Here is a 20787-nt window from a genome sequence, read left to right as displayed (position 1 = left end):
TCCCCCCATGTTTCCTGTTTCCATTTGTCCTTCCCTAACCCTTCTGAATTTTGTCCTTGGGTAAATATCACCTTTTGATATCAAATGGATAATTATTCTAAGGTGTATGTACTTCCTGGATGTTGTTCCCTTATGGACTTGTCAATTTTTTAGATGAAAATGCAACCTCCGTGGTAAGTTCAGTTTCTGTACTGAAGGGTGGCCAGAGGCCATAATCTCAGGGCTTCTGCCAGATTTTATCAAACAAATAAGCCTGGTCTTTTTTGTAGTTTTGAGTTTTGTTCCACACTTTTCTCCCACTCAACCTAGGACCTCTAACGTGATTGTTTTCCGAGAAGTTGGCAGTGGCGGTCAGGCACCATCTAGTTCTTTCGGTCTCAAGGTGGTGGAGACAACTCCAACAAGTATTTCTGGAGAGCTTGGTTTTCTTTGGAAACTGATCAGTTGGGAGATAATACGTGGCTGTTGGGGTTCTGAACTCTGTTGCACAATATGGTATCGATAGTGAAAAACAGCTAGCATTTTTACTTAATTTCTAAGTGAGCTTTAACTACATATGGAGAAGCATAAACTGGCATGGAAGCTACAAAAGCAGAAGGAGCAGCCAACTCCTCACCAGCCAAGACCTATTGCTGTGCAGCAGAGCTCAGACAAGCCTCCATTGTCCATCCTGCTTCATCCTGTTCTGACACCAACCCTTCCTCTTAGACTTGTCTACTGGGTTTGAGAATCCCTTGCGGCAGCCACACGCAATTCACAGACACTACTCACAACTAAGGGGGGTTGGTTGGGGAAGTTAACACATTACCACAAGTCAGAATCAGTGAACAGTGGGGATACAGTCACTGGTCCAAAGAAAGCCCTCTTCCCAGCCAGAAGCCAAGGCCCTCTCCAGTCCTCAGCCTCTCAGCCAAGTGGTCCATTGGTCTCGGCACCTGTGGGACATTCTCCTAGTTTTGGCTCCACTCCTCTGTTCTGTGTCATGGTCTCCTTGTCTTGGCCTCTCCTAGTGCAGCTTCTTTGCTCCGTGCCATAGTCTCCAGGGAAGCAGCCTTACTGGGCCTCAGCCTTTGCTCCACCACTTCAGGCAGCAGTGGTCTTGAACATGTGCCCTGCTTGACTCCTCTTCCTTGAAGATCCTAAGACTTCTCTCTGTTCATTCTTTTGAGATAACTCATAGCTTAGAGAGGATGACAACTACAATGGACCAATCCTCACTATTTTTATATCTCATGCCCGGTCCACATAGTTCCACCCAATCGTTTGGTGGGATTGACAAAGACATGGATAGAAGAGCCATATAAAGAAATTTCTCTTTTAAACTAAAAGCGAAAATAGAATTGAGAAAGACATGAATATCGGAACGGGACAACCACCCAGAATTCTCACAAAGTATCATAATTTGGTGAAATATAGCATGATAAGTAATTGCACTGCTTAATAATTTGTTTTATTGCATCATAAGTAATTTTTTTAATTTTAACAATTTATTAGGGGCTCATACAATTCTTATCACAGTTCATACATATACATACATCAATTGTATAAAGCACATCTGTACAGTCCCTGCCCTAATCATTTTTTTCTCCTCTTTTCTTTTTTTACATTTTATTAGGGACCCATACAACTCTTATCACCATCCATACATATACATACATCAATTGTATAAAGCACATCCATACATTCCCTGCCCCAATCATTCTCAAAGCATTTGCTGTCCACTTAAGCCCCTTGCATCAGGTCCTCTTTTTTTTTTCCCTCATAAGTAATTTTAAGGCCAATTCTCTAGTGGTTTTTAATGTATTCAACTTTTGAGGCTATTTATACTCCATTTTTTATTCTGTATATAAGATGGTTAGGGCTATTATACAGACCTGTAATCCTGCAAGTTCGAAAAACATACTTTTGGATATGCCAGCTGAATTTTAAAAATATGTTAAAGATGTGCTTTCCTATGAGCACATGTGCTTCAAGTTGACAGAAAGCTGCTGTTTTCGATTCCAAAGGCAAAGGCAATGGTGCCCTGGCATTCTCTTTGAAGTAACAGAAGAGATCACTTAGAGGCCTTCTTGCCTCTGAAATTGGCCTTTTTCTTAGATTGGCTTAAAAGCTATCTTTGTTCATATCTGAAACCTCTTGGGAATAAACAAATATGCATTTCTTTTTCAAACAATAACTATGTCAATCTAAGAAAGAAAAAAAATAGAAGTGTTTCAGTAGCTGATGTCTCGCAGAATATAAGTAACGGTAGCTGACTTTAAAAGTTAGAATTTTATTGAGTGTAATTTTCAGAATGAAAAACTAGGAGGTTTAAAGAGGGACTCTTTTGGGTTGAGGACTTTAATAAAAAGATAATATAATTGCAAGTCTGGAGTAACATACATATGTTCTGTCTTACAAGGAGCCCTCAGGTGGCATAGTGGTTACATCTTGGGCTGCTAACCTGTTCAGCAGTTCAAAACTACCAGTCTCCCTGCAGCAGAATGATGCGGCTTTCTAGGCCTATAAAGAGTCTTGAAAAAACACAGGGACAGGTCTGCCTTGTCCTGTAGGGTTCCTATGAGTTGGCATGGACTGGATGGCACTCAGTAGTGAATGAGTGAGTGAGTGATGTGGACTAATAGTTTCGCATTGGGCAACTAACCACAAGTTCAGTAGCTCAGAACCACCAGCAGCTCTTGGTAAAACGAGGGAGCTTTCTACTCCCATAAAGTCTTATAACTTTGGGAACTCACCAAGGCAGTTCTACCATGCCCTATGGGGTACTGTGAGCTGGCAGGAATTGATGGAAGTGAGTTGATTGGGGCTTTTGGTAACCTTCAAATGATGAGACTAGATAAATTTATTGTTGCTTTTCCTTTGCAAAGAATTAACAACAAAAGAATTCAAAAGTTGCTATCCTCCTTAGTGTTATTGTATTTTGTTATGAAAACAAGACCTGGCTCCATTAATCCCCACTGAGAACTCTAAGACCTTAGGAAATGGAGGTGGAGGGATGAACTATGTGCGTCTTGCCCAAGAAAATGATTTCATTTGGTTCTTTCCTGGTAATCTAGGAAGAGCTCATCTGGTTAATATTAATATATGGGCTTCTATTGATGCTAGAAATCATCCTTTATGTCACTATTGGGTAAGAATTGGACTGTTGACAGCAAGGTCAAGAGAGAGCCGAGGCTGTCTGATCCCACAAAGATTTAGAGCCTCGGAAAGTTCTCTATGGTCACTATGATTCATAGGCAACTCAGTAGCAGCGAGTATAAAAGCCAAATATACGATGGCATGTCATCCGTTCTTCTTTTTACAAAACTTCTCAGTTAACCGCTGAAGGTGCTGATTAGCATTCAGAAATAGGTTTCTTTTACATCAATTCCATTTTATTTACTTTCCTTTAAACACTAATAAGTAATTTTTTACTGCACAAAATACCAGATGTTTCTAACTCATCTAAAGAAAATAATTTTAGGGTTCAGGTTTTGGTTTGGATTAGGGTTAGAAAGAGAGAAAAGGAAATATAAAAAGAAATAAATTAATTCAAATAATTTTAGATTGTCACTGGCGTGCTTCTCCCCCTCAAAAAAATAGAATGATTTGTATTGGCATATTGCAGAGGTCAAGAGTATTTACAAGCATTCTGAATAAATTCTCAAGGATTATTTAAAACTAGATGTCACTGTGGCAATTACAACTCATATGTGTTCCGGTAGAACTGTTTGCCAAAGGATTTCACTGGCTTTTTTAAAACCACTAACTTACTAGTGAGCAACAATATACATTGACCATTTGCACTGTGCAGGCATTCCTCATAAACATAAGTATAATAATAGCCATCTTATTAGTTCTCCTAGTAATTCCCAGTTGCATTTCGCACAGGAACAGGTGAGCCCATAATCAAATGATGGAGCCTTCACGGGTTAAACAATGGGCTGCTTACCGAATGGTCAGAGGTCCCAGCGACCACCTGTACCAGTGGAGAAAGAACGATGCGGCCGCTCCTGGTGTGAAGGCATTCAGTCTCAGGAACTCAAAGAAGCACTTCTATTCTGTTACATAGGGTCACTGTGAATCAAATTGGATGTTATGGCAGTGGGTTTGTTTTCGTTTTATGTCAAATAGGACTTAGTTCATGCTTTTTATGTTGTCCACATGGATCGAGTTTTTAATCATACAGGAATTTCATGCTCATCTACTCTATCCCACATTATGAAAGTCCACACTAACTTTGTTATATTGATTACCAACTCCAAAACCTTCCCTTGTAAAAATAATTTCAGAAAACAGAATTTCCTGTCGATGCTTAATGTTGATACATTCAATGCATAGTCATCCTAGCTAATATTTATAAGAATAGAGATTTGCCTACAGTACATGTTCTGTTGAAAATTCTAATTATTGACATTTCTAGAGATGGCTTTTCTCTTTATTTTTTTTTCTCTTATCTTTCTGTATCTCTGAGCTGGATTGGCAATGGGCATAGATGCATTGTTGCTGTTGCCTTGTCTTTTGTGTATTGTTAGTTTGATTGAAAATATCTTTCTACTCAGAAACCTTTGATTGTGAATGAGTTTCTGTGATGCCATCCAGCATCTTCCTTCTTCATCTGCCAGAGATTTTATTTTATTATGCATTTTTTGCCACCTTTACATATAAAGTACAATATCACAACACAAAAATATGATAATTGAAGAAAACTGAATGATGCATTTTCTTATTATAATCAAATATAATGTTACCTTTTTTGAGGAAAAGTTTTATTTTACTCATTTTAATTTTCTAGACAGTAGATGGAAAATTATTTCAGCAAGGTAAGTCATATTCAACGTAGTATCATTTTATAGCCACATCTGCAATCGACCCATAAAACACATGCTATATTGAAGGAGTATGTCTACTCACTGCTGTAGAGTGACAAAACACGTCCTTCCACATTAAGAAGAGTCTAGTTAAGATGATCACTGTTGGGCTTTGAGTATTGTTACCCCTCCTGTACAAATGCTCAAAAGATTTTTTGATTTTAAATCATTTTATTGGGGGCTCATACAACTCTTTATTACAATCCATACATAGGTCAATTGTGTAAAGCACACTTATACATTCATTGCCCTCATCATTCTCAAAGCATTTGCTTTCCACTTGGGCTCTTGGAGTCAGCTCCTCATTTTTCTTCTCCCCCCTTCCTCCCCGCGCCCCCCTTCCTCATGAACCCTTGATAATTTATAAATTATTATTTTTATCATATCTTACACTGCCCGACATCTCCATTCACCCACTTTTCTGTTGTCCATCCCCCAGAGAGGAGGTTATATGCAGATTCTTGTAATCGATTCCCCCTTTCTACCCCACCTTCCCTCCACCCTCCCGGTATTGCCACTCTCACCACTGGTTCTTAGGGGTTCATCTGTCCTGGATTCACTGTTTTTCCAGTTCCTATCTGTACCACTGTACATCCTCTGGTCTAACCAGGTTTGTAAGGTAGAATAGGGATCATTTTTTTCTTTTATGATGAACTCAGATTCTTAGGGAAGAAAAACGTTGAGGTTATGGAACTACCAAGAGCTTACTCTCCAAAAACACTGTCTCTAAATTGTGCCTGTGAAGAAGATTGTTTGTAAAACTTTCACGTCTTGACTTGGGTCCAAAGAAACTGCCATTAAAAAAAGAAGAAGAAGTGTAACTGATAAACAACTAGCTGTCTCTTCCCCAAGTGTTCATAAACTAAAAAAAGTTTTCTATAACAAGAGAATTCTTAGGGTAAAACCAAAATCAAACAAAAACAACTCTGTTCTGGAGAATTGTAAACAAATTCCTGGTATTTAATCAGTTTGCTCTTGAGTTATTTAAAAACAAGCCATAGAGAAGTACAGTTGTCCCCCAAAAGAATTTATTTCAAAGGACGGCATTAAATCTGCAGCTCTGGGAGAGGGACATATTTGATCAAAGCACACAGGAGCAGGTGAAGGGGGAGGAGAGAGTGGAGCACATCCTGGCCCACCAGGCTGTGAGGACGATGTTCCCAATTAGAGCAGCCAGTCCACAGAGAGGACCACATGGCCGACCCCACTATGAGACATGATGGCCCTCACTGACCCATAGCCTTACAGGGGACAACACCAGAGAAACAGTGTGGGAATTGCACTCAATCTGATCCTGCCAGACAGAGGCAAAACACTAAGGGGGTGCAATAGAATAGCAAGGGAATGGAGTGGTGAGGTCCCCAGGGAATGCTGAAGGTGGACTTTGGGACCAGGGTGTAGTGCCCCAACAGACTGGACTGGAAAACACTCCTAAATTCCAATAAACAATCCTTGAACTAACTACAAGCTTTTTTTGTCATCGGTTTTTTATTGTTGTTTTGTTGTATATTGTTGTTTGGTTTGGCTCTGTCTTGTTTTTGTGCATGCTATTATCTCCACAGGTCTGTCTAAATAAGATAGGTTGCATGAACAATCTGGAGGAGAAAACAACAGCGGGACCAAAAGTTCCGGGGGGACATGGGAGAAGGGGAAGTGGGGGGAAAGGTCGTGGTGTTAACAAACCCAGGGACAAGGGAACAAGTTATCCAAATCAGTGGTGAGGAGGGTGTGGGAGGCCTGGTAGGGCATGATCAAGGGCAATGTAATCAAGAGGAACTGCTGAAATCCTGGTGGGGACTGAGCATAATAGTGGGACAGGAGGAAAGTCAAAGGAAATAGAGGAAAGAGCTGGGAAGAAAGGGGCATTTATAGAGGTCTAGATAAAGACATGTACATATGCAAATATATTTATATATGGGGATGGGGAAATACCATATATTCTCGAATATAAGCCGACCCGAGCATAAACTGAGGTACCTAATTATTACCTGGGAAACCAGAAAAACTGATTGACTCGAGTATAAGCCTAGGGTGGGAAATGCAGGTTGTGAATTAACACAGAGACCAGAGGGGAGAGACGGAGCGCAGCCACAGACACATCCTTACCAGTTCAGCTGCCGGCGTAAGTGAATCAGTACGGGTGCTTCTGTAAATTGGAGCTCTCCATGTCATAGGACGGCTCTGATTGGTTAGATGTGAGTAAACAAACTTTCAAAGCCCTGCAGTGTCAGCGGGGCTTTGAATGAACAGTGGAGGAATGGCAGTCACCCATGAGATATTACACCTCACTGGGGTACCACTGACCCATGTATAAGCCGAACCCCAGATTTAAAACTGGACTTATACACGAGTATATATGGTAGATCTATGTGCATATATTTATAGGTTTAGTATTAAGGTAGCAGAAGGACATGGGGCTTCCACTCAAGTACTCCCTCAATGCAAGAATACTTTCTTCTATTAAATTGGCATTCTATGATGCTCACCTTCCCGACACAACCACTGAAGACAAATGGGTGCATAAGCAAATGTGGTGAAGAAAGCTGATGGTGCCCAGCTACCAAAAGATATAGCTTCTGGGGTCTTAAAGGCTTGAAGGTAAACAAGCGGCCATCTATCTCAGAAGCAACAAAGCCCATGTGGAAGAAGCACACCAGCCTGTGTGATCACAAGGTGTTAAAGGGATCAGGTATCAGGAATTATCAGAACAAAAATCTTATCATAGTGAATGAGCGGGAACAGAGCGGAGTGGAGACTCAAAGCCCATTTGTAGGCCACTGAACATCCCATCACAGAAGGGTCTTGGAGAGGCAATCAGCCAGCCAGAGTGCCATGTAGCAAAGATTAAAAATGCAACTTTCCTCTAGTTCCTAAATGCTTCCTCCCCCCAACCCCCCTATCATGATCCCAATTCTACCTTGCAAGTCTGGTTCGACCAGAGGATGTACACTGGTACAGATAGGAACTGGAAACACAGGGAATCTGGGATAGATGATCCCTTCAGGACCAGTGGTGTGAGTGGTGATACTGGAGGGTATAGGGAGGGTGGGTTGGAAAGGGGGAACTGATCACAAGGATCTACATGTGACCTCCTCCCTGGAGGACGGATAACAGAAAAGTGGGTGAAGGGAGATGGCAGACAAGGCGAGATATGACAAAAGAATAATTTATAAATTATCAAGGGTTCACAAGGGAGGGGGGAGTGGGGAAAGAGGGGGGAAAAATGAGGACCTGATGCCAGGGGCTTAAGTGGAGAGCAAATGTTTTGAGAATGATGAGGGTGATGAATGTACAAAATGTGCTTTACACCACTGATGTATGTATGGATTTTGATAAGAGTTGTATGAGCTTCTAATAAAACAATTAAAAAACAAAATCAAAAAGATAACAATGTAATAAAACTAGAAGAAGTTGAAAAGGGATTAAAAGAAAAAAAAGGGGTAAATGTTAAAATTTACCCTAACTTGATGTGGAGGGAGGGGCTACAGGGAGCTGATATCAAGGAGTTCAAGAAGAAAGAAAATGTTTTGACACTGATTTTGGTAGCAATGGTACAATACTGCTGGATGTGATTGAACTATGGAATGTTATGATATCTGTAAGAGCTCCCAATAAAAGATTTAAAAAATCCAAAAAAGAGAAGTACAGTTGATTGTTGGTTTTGAGATCTATAGGGAATTATGAAGTTGTTGAGTGGTATAAATGATTAATACTCTTTGTTGCTAATCTAAAGGTAGAGGATTGAATCCACCGAGAGACACCTCAGAAGACAGATTTAGTCACCTCCATGCTACGTATCAACCATTGAAAGTGCTATGGACTGTAGTCCTGCTGTAATTAATATGGAGTTGACTCAATGCAGAGTCAACTCAACACCAATTGTATAATGAGCAATTACAACCCTGGTTCTCACTAGGAACACCTGCCAAATGGCAACCCAAAATTGTTTCAGTAAAGATTATTCCACTCAGTAATCTCAAAAGGAATTTAGTTCATTGGTTGCAAGTTTCAGGTCCTCAGAAAACACTGAGGGGGAAAATGTTCAAAAGGCTTCCACGCTGATTTTTTAAGCTAGCATAGTTAATGAACCTCTAATTTTCACCTTTTCCATTTCACATATTGAGACTCCAACCCTGTACTTTATAAATTAGGAGGTAATTTATGGGAAGTGATCTAATTAAGTTCAATTCAATCTCAACTGTGTATTGTAGGATATGTTCTACAAATTGACCTATTCATTTTTAAATTAGGACTTCCTGCCCTACTTCCTACATTTTCTATTGCTGACTTGTTTTTGTTTTGTTTTGTTTTGCTGGCTCTTTAAGAACATACTGCATTAAGGTGTTCTTTTGCATTCTAGGAATGCTTCTATTTTATGTTGTTATTTCTGAAGGAAGTGAGCAAGGTTCATTGGAAGTAGTTGAATAATAGTAATAATGATTAGTCAATGTACATACCTCATTCTGGGTGACACTATTATTCAGAATTAAATAGTTGTTGGGAGGAAAATGGTGTGGAGGCTGTGTCAGACCCCCTCTGGCTTCAGCAGAGGAAAAGGGGCTCCAAACCCAGACTAGAACAAGGCCATTGCCACTAAGCAGACACCATATGTGCCTACCCCCTCTATCCTCCTTTCTATCTATTCCGACACCGACCATGCCTCCATAGCACATCTCCTTCTTGGGATATTTCATTGCAGTAGCTACACAGAACTCACATACAGTACTCGTGAGTATGGGGTGTTACTGAGGAAGTTACAAAGTTATCACAGGACCAGAAGACATTAATGATAGAGTCCTCGTGGCTCAGCCAGGGGTCATGCTTACCTGTGGTCCTGCGCCTTAATCAATCGGTCCCTTGGCCTCTGTCTCTGTGCCAGGGAGCCTGCCCACCCCTCTGCATCACAGCTGCGTAGGCTCAGCATCGTTCCTCTGCTCTGTCTTGGCATGGCTCCTATGCTGTGGCCTTTGCTGCCTCTGCCACTTCAGACAGGGATCTTCCATGGCACCCCTGGTGGATCTTTGTTCTTCATGATCATAGGATTCTCTCTGGTCCTGTGTCTGAGGCGGCTATCTTATACTCAGAAGATTGGGAAAGTGGACTAATCCCCATTTAGGGGCCTCTACCTACTCCCACACTGACGGCAGTGAGTTCCACTCAATTCCTGTGGTCACTGGAACAGGGCAGAACTGCCCCTGTAGTTTCCGAGGCAGTAACGGTTCACAGGAGTAGAACACACAGTCTATCTCTCGTGGAGCATCTCACGGTTTCAATCTGCTGACCTCATTGATAGCAGCCCAGCTCATAATCACTACACCACCAGACTTCCGGCGAAAGCTAGAGAGAAGAAGCCCCTTTAAACAATTTTACTTCGCACCGGATGAAAAGGAGCCCTGGTGGTTCAGTGGGTTAAGCATTGGCTGCTAACCAAAAAGTGGGCAGTTTGAATTCACAGCTACTGTGTGAGAGAAAATGAAGTTGTCTGCTGGATGAAGATTTATAGCGTGAGAAATACCATCGGCAGTTCTGCTCTGTGCTCTAGGGTTACTGTTAGTCATCACAATTTATTGACAATAGCGGGTATTGGTATCAGAGGATGAAATTTTGAATACATCTCACGTGAATGTAGACACTACTTTCCCACCTCTCTCCACCCCACCCCACCCCCAAATATCAGGCTCTTTCTTTCCGAATTGCCATCACTGTGGTAAAAAGGTCACCTCGGGGTGCAGGCCCATTGTGAAGTGTGAGCGGAAAGGCAGGTGAGTAGGAGAAAGGAGAAGGGCTACAGCCAATGACTCCTCTTGCTTCTGGAGAGCAGACCTGGCTGCAGAACACAATCGTGTCAGTCTTGGCATGGTGGATGAAGAAGGGGAAGGGGCAGTCGGTGCAGAACCGGGGGGTGATCTGCATGCGGCACATCCTCATGATGGCAGCGGTGGCAGCCCCTGCCCCTGTGCCTTCCTCGTTGACTGCCACAAAAGCTTTGTGCACAATCTTGGGCAAAGCAGGCTTGTCTCAGGTGATAATGAGGAGCGGTCTGCCTTGTCCTGGTCAAAGGCGTCAGTCAACCCAGACTGCGAAGGAACTCCTCCGTGTCACAATTCTCCTCCTGCTGAATTCTAGGAAGGAAGACTTCTACTTCTTCCTCATCCAACACAGCTGGCCTTATCACTTCCATAAACCTCCCAAAAGCAAGTTCTTTCTTCAACATGCTCAAGTCAGTGTCTTCATTTGTAAGCATGCTGATCATGTCCAGCTCCTTCATGATATCGGGAAGCACGAGAATTTTGGTGAAGATTTCTCCTACACAGGTCATTGGAAAAGTAGATGTCTTAAACATCATCTGCACACGCTTCGCCTCTTTCTTGCTGATGTTAGACGGTCTTTCCTTGGTCTGCTCTTTGTTAAACTGATTGTTCTAGGTGCCTTGAAGTAGAAGGCATTGACGCGACCCAAGCTAGTCATTGAACCAAATGTGCCTGGACACAACAGCTCTGTAATTTCATCTTCTGTATTCTCGGCTCCCCAGGTGTTGGGATGTTTCTTGGAATCCTCTGTAGCATTAACGAAGTCCAGCTCTTCCATTTCTGCTTACTAGAATTTATGGCAGGAATCTTTGAAAGATGGGAAGAAATTGCATAGGCCATCGGCCGTTCTGAGCAAGAATTGCATGACAGTTTTGTTAACTTCAGTGAGAAACAACAGGAAACCTTGGTGAACATCTCCACCTCCACCTGGGCTTTTATTTAAAGAAAGTGCCTGGCTCATCTGGGTGCTGGTGTTTCCCTTAACTCCCATCAAGATCATGGCCAGGGCAGAGGAGATGCTCGTGAATGAAAAAAACACATTTCTGGAGTAGTTCTCACCCAGCTCTCACAAGAGGCTTAAGGCAAAGGTACCATTTGCTTCTGATAGTGTCTCCATAGTGTCAGCACCCCAGCAAGGCGGGGACGGCTCAGAGCAGCAGGAGTTCAGAGTCGGAAGCCCCCAGGGCTTCAAATGCAGACCAGCGTAGACTCTATCTTAATCATGTATTTGATACATTGACCACTACTGACCAAAGACCAGGTGAGTTGTGGAATGATGTCTAAGACATCATAGATGAAGAAAGCAAAACTGCGTTAAAGATAGGAAAGAAAGAAAAGACCAAAATAGATATAAGAAGAGACGCTGAAACTTCTACTCCTGTAAAGAGTTGCAATCTCGGACACCTGCAGGGATCGCTCTACCCTACCTGTGGGGTCATGAGGAGTCCTCATTGACTCATGGAGAAGCTACTGATGGAGAAGCTATGGATTAAAGTTGAAAGTATCAAGAATACAAAAAGTCACTACATCAAAAAGTATTGGTCAGCATGTAAACCTTGCAGGAGGTAGCAGCGCGTGTTTAAGAGCAATTGTATGAAAGGCAGAAGTCCAAGCTGCACTGAAGACACTGATGAAAACTAAACCCCTGACATTGATGGTGTTCCAGTAAAGTGATTCAGGGCTGGGACACTCATTCATCTCTGCTGAGACATGTGGGATACAGCCCCCTGGTCAACTGACTGGAAGAAATTCAGATTTGTATCAACTCCAAAGAAAGTTGATTCGACACAATATAGGAAATATCAACATTTTCACATGCAAGTAAAATTTTGCTGAAGATAATTCAAAAATTGTGGCAGCAATACATCAATAGGGAACAGCTAGAAATTTATCGTGATTCAGAAGAGAATGAAGGATATAATTGCTGATATCAGATGGGTCTTGATAAAGAACAGAGAGAAGTAAAAAGATATTTGACTGCATTTTATAAACTATGAAAAAACCTTGAGAAAAAATGGAATTCAAGTAAAGTTAATTGTGGTCATGCAGAAATGCCCATAAACCAAGATACAATCATTCAATAGAACAAGGGAAGACTGCATGGTATAAACACATGAAAAGATGAATACCAAGGTTGTATCCTTTCATCATACCCATTCAAGCTGAACAAATAATTAAACAAGTGGAGCATAGGAAGAAGGTGGCGTCAGGATTGGAGGAAGACTCATGAAGGAACCTGTGTTATGCAGAGGACACAACCCACGGGCTGAAAGTGAAAAGGACGTGGACCACTCACTGGTGGTGATGCAAGGCTGAAGTCGCGTTAAGAAAACCAATTCTCATGAATGGACACAGAGCAATATTGTGCCAAATGGATACACTAGTGTGGTCGTGAAGCATTGCCTTTTACTTGGATCCAAAACCAATACCCCTGGAAGCTATAATCAAAAGATCAAACAATGTATTACATTGACAAAACCGCTGGGCGCTGGGGGAGAACAAGAACCAAAAACCTCTTGAGTGTTTTCAAAGCAAAGATAAGGAGGAGCTGACACCAGGGCATTCAGCGGAGAGCAAATGTTTTGAGAAGGATGAGGGCAATGAATGTGCTTGATACAATCGATGGATGTATGCATTGTGATAAGAGTTGTATGAGCCCCTAATAAAATGATTTTAAAAAGTAAAAAGAACTGTAAGAGCCCCCAATAAAATGATTCATTAAGAAAGAAAGAAAGAAGATAAATCCAGGATAGGTAAATCTGTAAATACAGCAACAGGATGAATTGTTTTCCTGGGGCATAGCAGGAAATGAGGCATTCACACTGAGTACAAGGAAGAAGAAATGTCCTCAGATTGGCTGTGGTGTTTACACAACTCTTCTGAATATGAGCGAACTATGGAATTGTATGAGGTGGGAGTTGTGCCATTAAAACTGCTTTTTAAAAAATAAAAAGCAAAGATATCACCTTGACTACTAAGCACATCTAATGCAAGCCATGGTATTTTCAATCACCTGACATATATATATGAAAACTGGACAATGACTAGGAATACTGAAAAAGCTATGCCATTTTTAGGCTGTGATCTTTAAGATACATCTACAGACCCTGTCTCTCAGTGGTTCCAAGCATGAGTCTTTCAGTTTGCAACCAAGAGTTTAACCATTACACCGTATGGATATGAAGATGTCAAATTATGTGGACAAGATTTTTAAGAAAGAGAATGTGGTTGTTTTTTTTAGTCATTGGTTTTATTCATAACTATAGAGAAATAATCATATTGACTAGACCTTCTGGGCTTCTGACTTGACTATTCCTGTTGATTACCAAGATATGATGTGTTGTCATCTTCTTTAACTTGACCAAGACCACATAATTTATAAATAAGCCAGATTTGAGCCCAGCCACTCTGACCCTGGAACCTACAGTTCTAGTCCCTGGAGTTTAAAAATGAATGTCAACTCATATTACACTGCTGTTTTTGTAAAACAGGGTTACCCTTGAGTATGTTCCAATTCATATCAACTCAGTTTTCAATAGAATAAAATATTACCCTGCCATACTGTCATTTTCACAGTCAATCTTATACTGGAATCCACTGTTAAAACAATTATGTCCTTGGAGGTGTCTCCCACTTGGTCACCGTCTATGTTACGCAGCATGACGGCCTCCTCTAGGAACTGGTTTTCCAGATGGCATGCCCAAGGTATATGAGATGGTGTCTCACCATCTTTCCTTCTAAGGGGCATTCTTTCTTTACTTTTTTAAACAAAGTTTTATTTGTTGTCATAGTATATTTAATAATCTTCTGCACCATAATTCAAAGGCATCAATTCTTCTTCAATCTTCCCTATCCATCAACTTTCACATGTTGAAAACATCATGGTTTGGATCTGACTCACCTGAGTCTTCAGGGTGACATCTGTGTCTTTCCACACTTTAACAAGTTTTTTAATAGAAAATCTGCACAATGCAATACATAATTTGATTTCTTGATTGCTGCTTTCATGAAGGTTGGTTTTGATCCAAGTTAAATGCAAACCTTGACAACTTCAGTCTTTTCTCCATCTATTGTGATATAACTGATTGGTACAGTTGTGGGGAACGTTGGTTTTCTATGTAATAGCCATCTTGAAGCATGTAGTCTTTGGAATTTCATCAGTAAACCCCCTTCTAACACGCAACACTGGGTTTTTTTTCCTGAATATCCAAGTTTGTTAATGAGTCTTGCTCCAACTCTAGATAGCCCAGTTTATCAGATCATTTACTCAGCATACAGATTATATGGGTATGTTGAAAGGATACAACTCTGATATACATCTTCCTTGTATTAATCTAGGTAATATCTTCTTGTTTGAGTGACCCATGCTTAGTCTATGTGCAAGTTGTCTATGAACACAATTGAATGTTCTGGAATTCACATTCTTTACAATCTTACCCATAACTTGTTATGATCGAGCAGTTGAATGCCTACCTTTGCAGAGCCAATAAAACACAGGTTAATGTCTTTCTAGCATTCCTTGCCTTCAGTCAAGATTCATCTGACATCAGAAATTATATTACTCATTTCCAATCCTCTTATGGATCCAAATTGAATTCTGAAAGATCCCAGCTGTTATCATTCTGCAAATGTTTTCAAATTATATTCAGAAAACTTTTGCTTGTCTATGATAGTAATGATATTGTTAGATAATTTCCTCATTCTGTTGGATCACTTACTTTTGTAATGGATACAAACACAGTTCATGTCCAGTCATTTGGCCAGATAGCTGTCTTCCCAATTTGTTGACATAGACAAGTGAGTACATTCAGGTATGTATCTGTTTCTTGAGATATTTGATCAATTCTTACAACCTTGATTTTCACCAATGCAGTCAGTGCAACTTAGCCATTTTCCTTCAATATCATAGGTTCTTCATCATCTGCCACGCTGAAATAGTTAAAAACAACCAATTATTTTTGGTACAGTGACTCTGGGTATTCCTCCCGTCTTTTTTCAGATACCTTCTGCAGTGTTCAATATTTGGTCAATAGAATTCTTCAATATAACAAATTGAGGTTTACATTTTTATTCCCTCAGTGCTTTCAGCATGAGAAATGCTGACCGCATATTCTCCCCTTTGGTATCCTAATTGCAAGTCCTTGCACATTTTGTTATCATATCCAGTTATCCATAGAATTCTCTATTTGCTTCCTTGGCTTCATCATTTCTTCCATTCACGTTAGCACTTCTATATTCAAAATCACTTCTCAGAGGCTCTTCTGTCACCTACTTTGGATTTTCTGTCTTTATTATCTTTAAATGACCTTTTAGGTTGGTGTTTTTGGTTTCTTTGTTTCATTTATGATGTCTTCCTACAACTCACTTGCTCTTTGGTCAACAGTTACTCTTGAAGTGCCCCATAAATTCAGGTAGGGTTGCATTTTAGCTCTCATGGACTTCTTTTAATTCTCTTCGGCATTAACCTTACTAGAAGAGGAGTGATTAATGGTCTATTCTGCTGCAGTCCCGGGCTTTATTCTGATAAAGATATTGAACTTCTCCATTGCGTCAGTTCACAGATGTAGTTGATTTTATTCCTGTGTAATTCATCCTTGTTTGAGATGAAACATACAACTGTATATAACATCATTTTCTATGAAAAAGTGTCCATTTGCCTATTAACTATTTTAGATTTCATCTTCTATTTTCACACCAAAATCAACTTGCTGCTAGTAGGTTTGGTGTTTTCATTTTGTCTCATCAGTGCCTCACTCTTTCCTATTCACCATGACCATATCATTAACAGTTCTGGCTGCTGAGAGAAAATTATTGAGAAATCATGTCATTGTGGGCCCTAGAGGAATGATATTTGCCACATCACCATGCTCACTAAATATAGTCCAGGAAATAGAAACCAGAAATATGCCATGAGGAATATAACAGCTAATTAGTCTACACAGCAGTACAGAGGGCTCAGTTCAACTCACTTCCATGGAGCAGATAATATACTGGAAATCCTTCAACTCAGGAGGGCTGCTGAGTCCAAGGTCAAGGAAACAGACAGCTGAGTCTTCCCTATGGTAATGCAGGCAGTCTTGCCTCAAGCAGCAAACAGCAGGGTGGGTCACCAACAATCAGCAACTCAGGAGCTTAGCAAAGTAGGTCCGTATGGGATATTAAATTCAAGCAATGTATAACAATCGGATCCACCAGCCTTAAGCTCAATCTAGGCATACACCAGCAGCGTAGCAAAGCAGGTCTCAAAAGAACCAAGCAAAACAATCCCCAGGTTGGATGTGCTACAGGTAGTGTAGCTCCCAAGTTGAGGCAAAGAACTAGCTAAAGCAGCTGCACACTGATCCGATCACCAGAGAGCAAGAGAGTGATGGGTGGGCCTGGTTAAGCCATTTATCTCTTTGCCCTCCATTCAAACTGTAACTTTATTAATCCCACATGTTCCTATTGGCCAGATTGGCACAATAAACATACCTATCACAATGTTCCTAATATTAATATCAGTGGTAGCAATAGTTAAGAGCGTGATTGCTAACCAAAAGGTTGGCAGTTCAGCCTTATCCAAAGGAACCCTTAAAGACAGATATGACAATCTGCTTCTAAAAGTTCATGTCCTTGATATCTCCAAGGAGCAGCTCTACTCTGCATTCTTGTCTTGATGAGTAGCAGTCAACTCCGTGGCCGCTAACAACAACAGAACACCATTGCTCTTCAGTCTGTCATGCAGTAGAGACATGTGTGTTCCTTTTAGGCTAAAAACTATTCTACTGTGATTTTAATTTACCAACTGGTCACCCAAAGTGGTGACATTTCAGCGGAGCTTGCAGACAACTAAGAAAGAGTAGGAAGAAGGGTTTGGCGATCTATTTCTGAAAATAAGCCAATAGAAAGTCTGTGCCACATAGGTATCATCTGAGACAGATCTGTGGTCTGTGAACTCTCTAGATTGAAGGTATGCAAACTACACAATAACTACAACAATGAATTATAGCATAAAAATGACCCAGGATACAGTAACATCTTTTTCTATGGTACATGAGTCATGTACAGTTTCCATAAGTCAACTTAATTTAACAATATATAACAACAATAGAACTTAATGCAAGCCTTCATGTTTACATAACCAGTCTTCCATCTTTTTTACTTACACCAAACATATTTAACTTCTCTGTGTCACTTTTGCTTCCTATTAAAATGATTAAATAATAATTGACTAAAAGTGCTGATATTTACTACCTTCTTTTTTTTCAACTTTTTCTTATGATAAACTTAGAACGTTGATGCTTCTAAATAAAATTGCCTCTGCAAATAGAAATCATTCTTGGTGTGGTTGTTTATAGACACATGGCTGTGGTTTACATAGTATTTACTATTACCTGGGCAGACATGGCGGGTTGTATGATCATAAGATAGTCATCTGAAAGTAAATTTTGTAATAAAACTCTACAATTTGGGGATTCCTTGACAATGGCTCTCCTTTGTTTTTGACTTGGAGCTTCAAAATACAGATTTTGTAACTCTCGGTCACCATGCTAGTCCCTGGCCGTCTCGTGGGGCCATAAGAGCAGATAGCTATGATCACACTGGTCTCGTGGGGCCATAAGAGCAGATAGCTATGATCGCACTGATCCATAAATTCCATGTGAGGTGACACATCGGCACGTATGCTATTGTCTGTGCTTCTCGTACATCAAATATTCCAGGGCTTACCCCATAGAAAATGATACATTCCAAGGAGAAAAATGTCACCATTACTCTTGACTTCATTTAACCTTAAGCATTATGATATGTGAGGATGCATGACTGAGTGTTGTTGTTATGGGTTTTGAGTCAATTCCAACTCATGTGAACCTCCTGAGGTAAAGCATATCTCACATATCTCATATATGTGAGAAAGAGCTTTATATGGATGGTGTAAGATATGAAAATAAGAATGATTTATAATTTATCAAGGTTTCATGAAGGTGAGAAGGTGGGAGAGGGAGGAAAAAAGAGGAGCTCATATCAAGGACTCGGGTAGAAAGAAAATGTTTTGTAAATGATGGTGGCCACATATGTACAAACGTGCTTGCTGTAACTGATGTATGGATTGTTATAGCAGCTGTAAGAGCCCACCAATAAAATGATTTATTAAAAAAGTAAAACGTGTGTGCTCTGAAATTAGACTGCTTATGTTCAAATCCTTATTCTACCACTAGCTTTTGTCTGAGATCATTAGTTCTTAAACTCTCTTAGCCTCTTATGTAAAATGCGATAATATCAATAGCATAGAGTTGATGCCCACATTAAACGAAATGGTACATTTAAGCGCTTATCATAGTGCCTGGTACATAGTGATTGCTTCATAAATGTTAGCCTATATTAGAACACCAAAGTAAATATCTTCGTAAAGGAATGTGACTTTGTATATCTTACTTTGGTAGTTATCTCAGTCGTCACCTGATAAGTCCCTCTCTGTATTTATAATTCATTATAGTTCTTTTGCTGAGAATAGCACTGAGTTGGCATGATTGTATGTAAACAATATGACTCCAAAGTTAAAATGTATTATAGGGAGCAAAGAATCTAAAATTGTCGCTCACAAATTGCGGAATAAGAAAGAAAAATCATTGGTATAGCAGAATTCTTCAGGGTACCAACTCTGGAACCCGAATGCCATGGTTTATATTCTGACGCCCTCCTCCACTAGCTTGGTGACCTTCAGTAAGTTACATGGCTTCTCTGCCTCAACATCTTCATCTATGAAAAAGTTGTAATAATAATACATGTGTCATCAAGTTATTGATGAGTATAGATGATCACTGTCCCCCATAAACACACGTGAGATCATATAGATAAATTGCTCTGACCCTTTCAATGTAACATGCAAGTGCTTAGCGCCCTGTTGTTGATGCCCTTGAGTCACCTCTGACTTATAGCCACCCTGTGCACACGATGGAAGGAAACTGCCCAGTCTCTGCCATCCTCATAATTGTTACGTTTGAGCCCATTGTTGCAGCCACTGTATTATTGATACTTAATTAATACTGTATTATTGATGCTTAATTCACTAACTGACATGAAACACTAGGTTTTCCAGCTATTCATATTTTTCCTCTAAATATGTACTTTTGAAATATTTGTTTATAAGGGAACACCATGCAAAAGTCTTGAATTCTCTGTGTGTCTCTAGCTTAATGTCATGAAACATGTCTGTCGAGTGTGTGAAATTGGAAGCCAGCTTTTCATTGGTCAGACTATTTCAAATTGGTGAGCCCCTCTATCCCATGCTTCTCTCCAGCCCTTCGAAAACGACATACTTGCCTTTCCTTCATGACCTGTGTGGTTGCCTCTAAGATTTTCTGCTTAGCAGTAGGGATCTACAACACAATAACCTTTTTTCTTACTTCCCCACATCGGTGAAAGTGTACTTTTAAAGAATGGTATTGATATTATTATTGCTTAATTCTCTGGGCCTTCCTCTTTCTTCTGTTTCCTACTCTTTTGTAATTTATGTGATTGGCCACTCTGTCCTTGAATCATCTTTTTCCTCTCTTCCCAATGTCAACATGACTATACTCTGAGTCCCCTATTTTTTCCCAGCATTACCTCTGTGATTCCCACGGGTGCACCTTGGTCATCATCTGCCTCTACCTGTGCATGTTTGCTGGCTCCCAACCCTTGGTCTCTATCTCAACTCAATAACTCACTGAGTCGATTCTGACTCATAGTGACCCTATAGGGCAGTGTAGAACTTCTCCTTCGGGTTTAGAGACTAACTCTTATAGGAGTAAAAGCCTCACCTTTCTCAAATGAAGTGACTGGTAGTTTCAAATGGCCAACCTGAGGTTAGCATCCCAGTGTGGAACTAAGCCTCTAAGCCGCCAGGGCTCTTGTCTCTATATGGTGTCTTCAATCTGAAGTAACAAGACCTCCCAATGGACGTGATTATACACACAATGTATTGTGTCATGATTCTGGAGGCTTGTCATCTGGAAGTAAAATGTTGCCAGGGCTTGGCTCTGTCGGAAGGTTTCAGAGACTATTCTCTTTTCTCCTTTATTATTTCTGCTTCTAATAGCACCATGCATTCTTTGGCATGCAGCAGCATCATTCTATTTTCACCACTCTGTGTCCCCTCTCCTCATTGG

At 40.5% G+C, this 20787-nt stretch overlaps 1 protein-coding gene and 1 pseudogene across 2 annotated transcripts in view; one reads left to right on the top strand and one right to left on the bottom strand.

Moving 5' to 3' along the window:
• PDGFD (platelet derived growth factor D) overlaps positions 1–20787 on the top strand; it is a 284897-nt gene that overhangs the window by 154943 nt on the left and 109167 nt on the right. The window lies entirely within an intron of this gene.
• On the bottom strand, positions 10524–11777 carry LOC142444306 (serpin B6 pseudogene; annotated as a pseudogene).

The sequence above is a fragment of the Tenrec ecaudatus genome, chromosome 4, assembly GCF_050624435.1.
Source record: "Tenrec ecaudatus isolate mTenEca1 chromosome 4, mTenEca1.hap1, whole genome shotgun sequence".
Taxonomy (NCBI): Eukaryota; Metazoa; Chordata; class Mammalia; order Afrosoricida; family Tenrecidae; genus Tenrec; species Tenrec ecaudatus.
Note: the sequence above shows the minus strand (reverse complement) of the source record. Positions and strands in the feature narration are given on the sequence as shown.